This window comes from Gossypium raimondii, chromosome 12 (genome assembly GCF_025698545.1).
Source record: "Gossypium raimondii isolate GPD5lz chromosome 12, ASM2569854v1, whole genome shotgun sequence".
NCBI lineage: Eukaryota > Viridiplantae > Streptophyta > Magnoliopsida > Malvales > Malvaceae > Gossypium > Gossypium raimondii.
Window position 1 is genome coordinate 52,428,741 of NC_068576.1, and position 9,281 is coordinate 52,438,021.

Consider the following 9,281-nt stretch of genomic DNA (forward strand, 5'->3'; position numbering starts at 1 on the left):
AGTTTTAGCAGCCACCTTAGATGTACACGGCTCCGTGACGTGTCGGCCATGAGATAGCCTCTAATTATTTGAAGAATGTATGATCGAGCATATCAGATTCTTTCAATTTCGGTTGAATTTTCATTCAGATCGGGGAAGGTGGCACGTAACCAGCCCATCTCCACCTTACCTCCATCCATTTTATCCGGAACGACGCCCAAAAGCTCGTAGCACACCGCCTCCCAATTGCTAGATTGGGCAGACCCGGTCACTGGGTGCCCGTCCACTGGCAATCCCAAATGCAGATAGACATCTTCTAGAGTGATAGTGCACTCTCCACATGGAAGATGAAATGTGTGCGTCTCAGGTCTCCACCTCCCGATCAACGTTTTCGGCTCCAACTTGCATCCCCGGCCTACCGTCGCCACGTGCCAAAATCCCGCTTCCCGCAGGTAGTTCTCTACTAACGGTGATAGAGGAGCATGCATATTCCGAATATTGCATTTCAATACCCGATCTTTAGCCTTTTATAACAAAAAATAAATTAATAAATATTTAAAAATACATAAATAAAAATATCTTGAAATAAAATTTAAAATTTAAATTTAATACTTACCATGTTCATTTGCTCCACCGATATGTGATTCCTATCAAGACGAATCAATAATCCGGCCATTGTTGAAAATATTAAAAATTTTAAAATTATTTAAAAAATTAAAAAAAAATTAAAATTTTCTTAAAAAATGAAATTTAATGGAAAAAGAAATTTAATATGGATTTGGAGATTTTTTGAAGGAAATTGAAAGGATTTTGAAAGGAATTTGAGAGTTTGAGAGAATTTTGGAAGGAAATTGAGAGAATTTTTGAAGGGAATTGAGAGAATTTTTGAAGGAAATTGATATTGAATTTGTTTGTGAAAATAAAAGGGGTGGGGGGTTTATATAGTAAAAAAAAAATTTGACCGTTGGGGGGGCAACGGTCAATTTTTTGACCGTTGGGCACTGTTCACGCGCGCGGCCACATCGCTTCCACGTTAGCGCGACCTGCTGACGTGGACGCGATGTCCTGTCACGTACCCTGACATCGCGCTGACGTGACCGCGATTTCGCGAAAAATGGCCCATTCCGGTAAATAATTAAAAAACCGGCCTATTTCGGTATTTTTTTAAAAAAATGGGCTTTTTTTGGTAAATTAACCGAAATTATATCATATGAGAAAGAGGAACTGTCTAATTTTATAAATTAAATAATAATAAAATTTAAACATAATTAATAGAATTGTTGAAAAGATTATATTAAATAGCATTTATATTCCTTTTCTTTTCCAGATTCCTTTTTTAAATATATATGATATATTTTAGAGCTGAGTCTAACACTTTAATTATGTTAGAATAAAAAACGATCGGTTGAACCCGTTAGATTAGGAATCAGTCAAAGTATCGGTCTAAATAATGACTTTGAACTAGTTATATCAAGAATTGATATGAATGGATTGAACTAGCGATGATTTTTTTTAATAATTTTTTAATCAAATCGTTTGGACCGACAAACTAATGGTTTGACCGATTCGACTATTGATTCATTTCTAAAATCATTGGGTATGTCTAACCCCATTAGTTTATGTATTCTTTAAAATTTTGAAATTTAGTTTCAATATTTTAATTTCAAAACTTTGAGCTTTATATTTTTTGATTTAACAATGTTGAACTGATTACAACACTTTCTATTGTTCATATGTCAAGTTAAGTCGAGTTACAACTTATTTCTAAAGCGTACCTAAACTTGAGTCTCATTTGATTTGATCCAATCAAAACGACCAACTTTATTGTTCAAAAAATAATAAAATAATAAAAATATTATTTTATATTTATAATTTATAATTAATTTTATATAAAAATATTTTTAAACCGTTTAACTTGAATTACTATCCACCCCTAAAAGCTTAAGGTTTAAAAATTCTTACCCAATCCTTGCCTCAAGTGGGTTAAGCGTGTCACTTACTCATTAACAAGTTTAGTTAACGTGGTAAGGTGTCATTCGGCTAAACAATCACTTAACTATTAATAAATTTCTTTTTGGTTATGCAACTATGAAAATTTACAAAATAGTCACTTAACTATTTGATCACTTAACTATGAAAAGTTACAAAATAACCATTGAACAATTTAATTTTGTCTTTTTTGGTGACATGCGACTTTAAAATTAGAATAACAGCAACTATTCAATTTAACTGTTGTAGTTTTAAAATTAGAATAATAGCAACTTTAACCTCAACATTTATACATTGTATCAATTTGTCATTACTCTATAAAATTTAACCCTCAACATTTACATATTGTGTAAATTGATTTTTTTTGTAGTTTTTTTTCTTTATGACCCTTTCACTTTAAAAGCTAAAAACTATTAGCTAAATTTGATTGAAAATATACAAAATGGAAACACCCAAAATTCAAAATAATAATTTTATATTCTCATTAATTTAAAATTAACCCTCAATGTTACAAAAGGAAAAAAATAAATTACACAATATGTAAATGTTCAGGGTTATTTTTTAGGATCAAGACTAATTTCACATAAGTTAAAATTGTTAGGCAACTAGTGACGAAAAAGATAGAATTGAATAATTTATTGATTATTTTATAACTTTTCATAATTAACTGATTGAAAATAAAATTTACTAATAATAGGGTATCTATTGTATAATTTACCGTTAAATTAAAAGGGTGACGTGAATTTGTGTGCCCATATGATATTTAATGATAAGAGCATGTGATACCTAATTTAATTTAAAAGATTTAAGAGAGTATAGAGTACATCAAAATTTTTTAGCATTTGATATATTCAAATGGCTCAATTAAATTTAAACAACTTAAAATATATATTTATTTAATACTAAAGTAAACTAAATATCTAATTTTTTAATCAAAATCAAGGTATTTATTGTTAGTAGTCGTAGTTAATCTGTTAGTTGTAAGTGCTCTTAAAAGAAGCAAACATTAACTATAAAATATATTTCATTTTTTAATAAAAATTAAAACCCCAACGATATAATTAAACAACCCTTATCATTAAAAACATCCAAAAGCTTATTCTTATCCATTATAATTAATAATGTTGGTAAAATTAATTTAATGCCAGTGTAACATACATACGATGGCTTCTCAAGCCCTGTAGACCTGTTTTTTCCTTTGGTAGGTCCCACGGTTCTTTCCTTGTTGCTCACCAGAGAATTTTTGAACCAAACTTTCTCCAAATTAGAGAAAGAAAATAAAGAAGAAGAAAGTTTCATGTAGTTGAACGACAGCTCTCCATTCACATGCAACCATCTTATTATTGCCTTACCCCTAACCCAATTAATTCCTTTCTTTTCCCATTAATAAATTTATCCACTTTTAACAACCTTCATTTCTTTTCAAAGGTTGTACCTAGAAATTAATTTCACATTGGTGAAGAAAAGTCTTTGGGTATTGAGTATCTAAGTTTGAGGTTCATCATGCGTAATTATATATGCGTGTCACTAAATTTCATCATGTGCGAGATTTAGTTCAATTAGTTTAGTGTCTAGATTGCTCTCGTTCTTAATTGATTAGTGTTATAATAATTTGATTCTACTATGTGATTACTCAGACTTTTCGTTATGTTGTAATAACTTAATATTTACTGTACTCTAATTATAACGTACTTGTAACACTTTAAAAATAAAAGTGGATGACAAAGAAACGAAATAGAGAATAACTCCAAAACCATATATACTTATATTTTTCTACGAATTAATAGTTTGATGCCAAATATTTTAAAAACCATTTTATATATTGGAACATTTTTGTTAATGAAGACTTGGTTGGTTGGGGGGACAAACACATTTTAAGATGTTTCAACACAGAGACGAGTGCAGACATTAATCAATTCCTAAATTGTAGATAACTCAAAATTTAGGAAATTTACCAAGTACCAATTGGACTTTCCTCATTAATTTGTCTTGTATAATTATAATTTATAAAGTTAGATGAAGAGGTGTCTATTTCATCATTTTAACTTAAGGTATTAATTAATGATATTACAAAAATAAAATTAAAATATAAACGTATTTATCTTTTTAAATAATTATAAAGAAAATTTCCTAAGGACAACTTTTATTATTAAAAGTTCCTTCAAATGTTTTGTCCAGAACTTATAAAATTATATGGATATCTTTAGTCTTTTCGTTTTCTTTCTCATTATGTAATTAATATAAATATATATAAATATATATATGAAGGGTTAATATTTGATATGCTGACAATATGTATTTTTATTCCACGGGTGGTTTTAAAAATTCAAAATATTTTACTATATTCTTATAAAATAATTGTCAACTACTTAACCTCGATTGTGGAGTCTAAAAACTCCATTGGTAATATACCAAATATTTTTCCATATATTAATATAAACACACTTCACCAAAAAAGGTTTTCTCATTATATATTTAATATAAACATGTTTTTTCATAATTAATTAATATAAAATGTTCCAATAAAAATTGCAATTTATTAAAATTATTTTATATTGTCTTTAGTGGCAAAAATTCAACTTTAATCACTAGTTTAATTTATAACCACATTACCTATTAAGGATGGGTGACGAATTTAAAAGTTAAGTTAATTCATATATTTAATCACTACTTTATATAATTATTTATATTTTAATAAAATGTCTGATTAAATTTGATGTCTTAAATCAAGTGACATAAACTCAATTGGTAAAAACACAAAAAGTTGAAGTAATTATTTTGTTAAATATAGAAATAATTATATCATTCGAACATTTTATAAAATAAATTAAAATTTTCAGCTAACTACTTAAAAATCATTTTCTGATTCATACCTAGCTTCCACTACATGAAAAGCAGCAACACTATCAATTTCGACAATAACCTTCTTTGTACCTAGCTTCCAGGCTTGTTCCAGACCATGGTGTGCACCCAGAGTTCAGCTTCGATAATTGAGAAAATATTTTAGAGGAAGCAAACTGGTATCAGTTTAATCAGAAATTGATTGATCCAATGGTTAAATCAGATAATTTAACCAAATTTTATGAGAATAGTTTCAACCCGTACTAAACCAGAAACTGTGAACCCAATTTTATCATCATTTAAGATGGGCCATTTTACCAGTTTTATAACTTAAACCCAAATATTAACCCAACAAAACTGCGCTCTAACGGGCTAGGGCACCACACATCATCCTTCTCAGCCTTTTTCAACACTGCCAGGCTATGCATTCATTAGGGAAGCGTTGCGTTTCAAGTCCGATGACGACATGACGTCACGACCCTGTCATTGACCATTTTGACCCTAAGCAACGGCCGAGGCTCCAATAGGCGAAAGCTCACCCACTCTTCCTCGCTCCACGCAGCAAATTTTATTTTTTGCTTCCGATAAAGAATTAAAGCAGAAAAAGGGGCCAAAAATGGCTGCATTAACCGTTCTGACAAAATCGCTCGGCTATCACTGCGCCAAAAGATGTAAAATTTCTACCTTTTCTCAAAATTTCCCTTCACATAACTCTCGGTTTCAAACATTAAGGACTCTGATTTTAGAACCCTCTTTATCCGAATCTGTCAAGCTCAACCGTCTCTCCGACTATGATTCCGGTACTTATTTTTCCTTGTTTTACTTGTTTCTTTTATTACTCTTTGTTCCTTTGCCTTCTGAAAGTAAAAAAAGAAAAAGGGTATTTTTTGTAAAGTGAAAATTTGATTTCATCTTAAATGATAATGTGGTTATTAGCAGTAATGAGGGTGAATTTCCTGCTGGGGGATGCGATAATTTGATCATTAACGGTCAAGCTTGAGTTAAGTGAGATAATTTGATCTTGTTGTTTGCTCGGCCTTTGATTGGCAGGAACGGAAGAAGATGACTGCTGCTGAGGTTCACTCTTTTGTCAACTACTTACAATCCACTTTCTCGTTAATAGAGGTTATTCCTTAGTTTCTAACATGTTTTGTGATGGTTGATTGACTTGTTAACACATTGATATTCAAATGGTATGATTATTATGTTTTTGTGTGTATATATATATATATATATATTCAAACAGTGAGATGCGAGGAAGTGTATGTCTCAGTTCCAATATTTTTCATCCTAAAGCTGGGTCCGGGTTTCAATCTTTTAACATTGTTGCATAAAGATACACTTCACTATCAACTTCATGATTCCTTTACTAATGCTGTTGGAATGGTCTTTTCTTAGATTGAGTGCTTACATGGACTACTGTTTATTTAGTTCAGGAACTTCAAATTCCTACTATTGCTGTTATCGAAGGTGCTGCATTGGGTGGAGGACTTGAAATGGCTTTGTCATGTGATCTTAGGATCTGTGGTTAGTCTTATATTTTAAATCATTTCGTAATCACCTTTATTTGCTTCTAGAGTGTCTGGTTACATTGTCTGTTTTTTTTCCCTCGAGATTATCTTTTTAATGAATTTTCCTTCAAATTTTCGTAGGGGAAACTGCATTATTGAGTTTGCCAGAAACAGGACTTGCCATAATACCCGGGTTTGAACTAAATCTCGTTTCAGTATTTGATCATGTTTTCGATTGAAATCTGAAGGTGGTAGCTCATTGGCCCCTATATTTAACAGTGCAGGTGGGACTCAAAGACTTCCTTGATTGGTTGGAAAATCAATAGCAAAGGACATTATTTTTACTGGTCGAAGAATGGGTGGCAGGGATGCAATGTCCATGGGTATGCAAACCAATAAGCTTATTTTTTCCCTTCCTGTGTTTTATAGCTATCCAACTCCAGTAGTAAACAAGGTCTGTGATATTTCAGGTCTTGTTAATTACTGTGTTCCTGCTGGTGAAGCTCATCCCAAAGCTTTAGAAATTGCTCGGGAAATTAATCAGAAGGTAATATTTATGCATCTTCAGAATTGTCTTTGCTTGGAAGTCCATGTGGTATTTTCTTTCTCTAAGTTCGTTCATTTAACATCCATGAAATTTTAATTTAAGTTTAATCAGAAATGCAAAGGCTTCAGCTCTATGTTACCCTATACAAATTATTGAATGTTCAAAGCAACATATTCTTTGCAGGGTCCGATAGCAATAAGGATGGCAAAAAGGGCTATAAACGAGGGGATTGACAGAGAGATGGTTTCAGCTTTGGATTTAGAAGAAGAATGCTACGAACAGACTTTGAATACAAAGGATCGCTTGGAAGGCTTAGCAGCATTTGCTGAAAAGCGAAAGCCAATATATACCGGGGAATAAGAAAGACCCAGACTGTTACTAAAAAAATGGCTTCTTCATAAGTTTGTTTACTGATAACAGTTCTCACTTTGTTCTAAATTTGGACCTTTGAGAAGTCTTTATGACAGAAATAATAATTTATATCAACCTTGAATGCCAAAATCATTTCTATGGTGGTTTGAATTTTTTAAGCAGCTGTGTTCTTAATGGTATTTGTTTCGAAGATCTAAATCCCCACTTTCCGAAGCCCAAGCTTTATTCATTTGAAAATAGGTTCATGTGGTCACTCCTGAGAGCATAGCAAGTTTAGGGTTAGAATCTCTGCATCTAAAATCTTTCTCCAATTCTTCCTTGTAAATAAGAAAGGGAAAAAAAAAAGTGATTGTAACATACCCACTTCGATTACACAATGTGGGTATCGCGTGAAGACATTTGATCAATAGGTCCAACGTTGAGCTTTTTAGCTTTCATAATAAATGCGAAATATAAAACTATCATGTTTGTAGTATTACCATTCATCACCAACTAGGGCTTCAATAATTAAAAGCAAAGAATCAATAAATGGTAACTTTTATTAGAACCGTCGAAATAATTTGAAAATCATGGTATTGATATATAACTTTTGTACATAAATTTTAATTTCTAATCAGTTCATCGTCAATTAACAGTATGTATACGTTATATAATATATGCGTGTGATGTTTGTCCTTCATTATCTGGTTGAGAAATGTGATAATTATACATGAATGAACCGAATCAATGACAATACTGAAAAGGAAAAAAAGCCAACGACAGCTCAGCAACAGCCCTGGAATGTGTCATTTTTATTAACAATTACAATGTCTCATTCCATAAATAGAGTATGGCCTCAAACAAGTTTTTTACTTTCCATTCTTGTTAATGTCTGAAGTTCACGTTAGGAAAGTCAGTGATAGGGCTACCATAACAATAGTCATGTTTGATGAATTTTCCAGTCTCTAGTTACCATAACCAGCCCTTTCCATGTTGGGCTTTGTACAAGTTGCTGTCCTTGAGAAGTAATGGTTTCTCCTTATAAAAGGCAGAATCCCTATGGTCTCTGGGTGTGTTTTCATTTCAAACAGGTCTTTGTAGGTGGAGTAGCAATGGAAGGAAGTCCAAATTCAAACAACAAGACTACCCCATATCAGAAGATCAGTGGCAGATGCAGCGGCACCGACACCGGCAGCAGGAGGTTGTCCACGAGATTCAAAGGAGTGCTTCCACTCGAAAGACACAAATGGGGTGCAAGGATTTCTTTCAATTACAGAGCATACTGGCTTGGAACATATTACACAGAAGAGGAGGCAGCCATTGCTTATGATAGAGCAGCTCTCAAGTTGCTGAAAACCGACGCTCCCCTAAACTTACCTTAAAACATTTACACACCTCAAGAGAAATCATTCCAGAGCTGGTACTCAGATGATGATATCCTGAACATGATCAAGGATAAAACATACTCATCTCATTTCCCCGCCTTCCTTGTACATCAATCTCTGGCAAAGAAAACTCTACCAGGCAGCTTAACAAACGCAAAGGGTCTCTCATATGAAATGTTATTCCATAAGGAGCTGACACAAATAGATGTGAGTAACGCCGACCTGTTTCAAATCCCCAAGGAATACGCATTGCAATTCTTGCCCCCAGTTGGTAACAACAGTTCAGGGAATGGAGTTCAAATGGGAAGAGACTCCATTGATATAACTTTCTATGACAAATATTACAGACCCTGGACTTTCCGATACTCATATTGGGGTAGAATCAAGGTTTTTTTATTCGCTAAAGGATGGAGAGACTTCGTTATAATGAACAGCTTGAACCCTGGAGACACTGTCATCTTCTATGGATGTTACCATGTAGATGAGGAAGGACAAAAAAGAATGTTTTACATGATAGATATACATCGAAATGTCCCAGAAAAGTACATTGTTGGTGAACGATATGTTGATGGTATTAATGGGGTTAAGCTTTTTGGTGTCAGAATAGGCTAAAAAAGCACCATAAAAACATGATGTACTTGCTGTTCTTGTTTTATTTTTTTCAAAGTTAACTGTACG

At 32.5% G+C, this 9,281-nt stretch overlaps 2 pseudogenes; both read left to right on the plus strand.

Annotated features, from left to right (window-relative positions):
* Nucleotides 1-5,322: 5,322 nt before the first annotated feature.
* Nucleotides 5,323-7,393, plus strand: LOC105765072 (probable enoyl-CoA hydratase 2, mitochondrial; annotated as a pseudogene).
* An 853-nt stretch (nt 7,394-8,246) lies between these two features.
* On the plus strand, nt 8,247-9,215 carry LOC105762265 (AP2/ERF and B3 domain-containing transcription factor At1g51120-like; annotated as a pseudogene).
* Nucleotides 9,216-9,281: the final 66 nt, after the last annotated feature.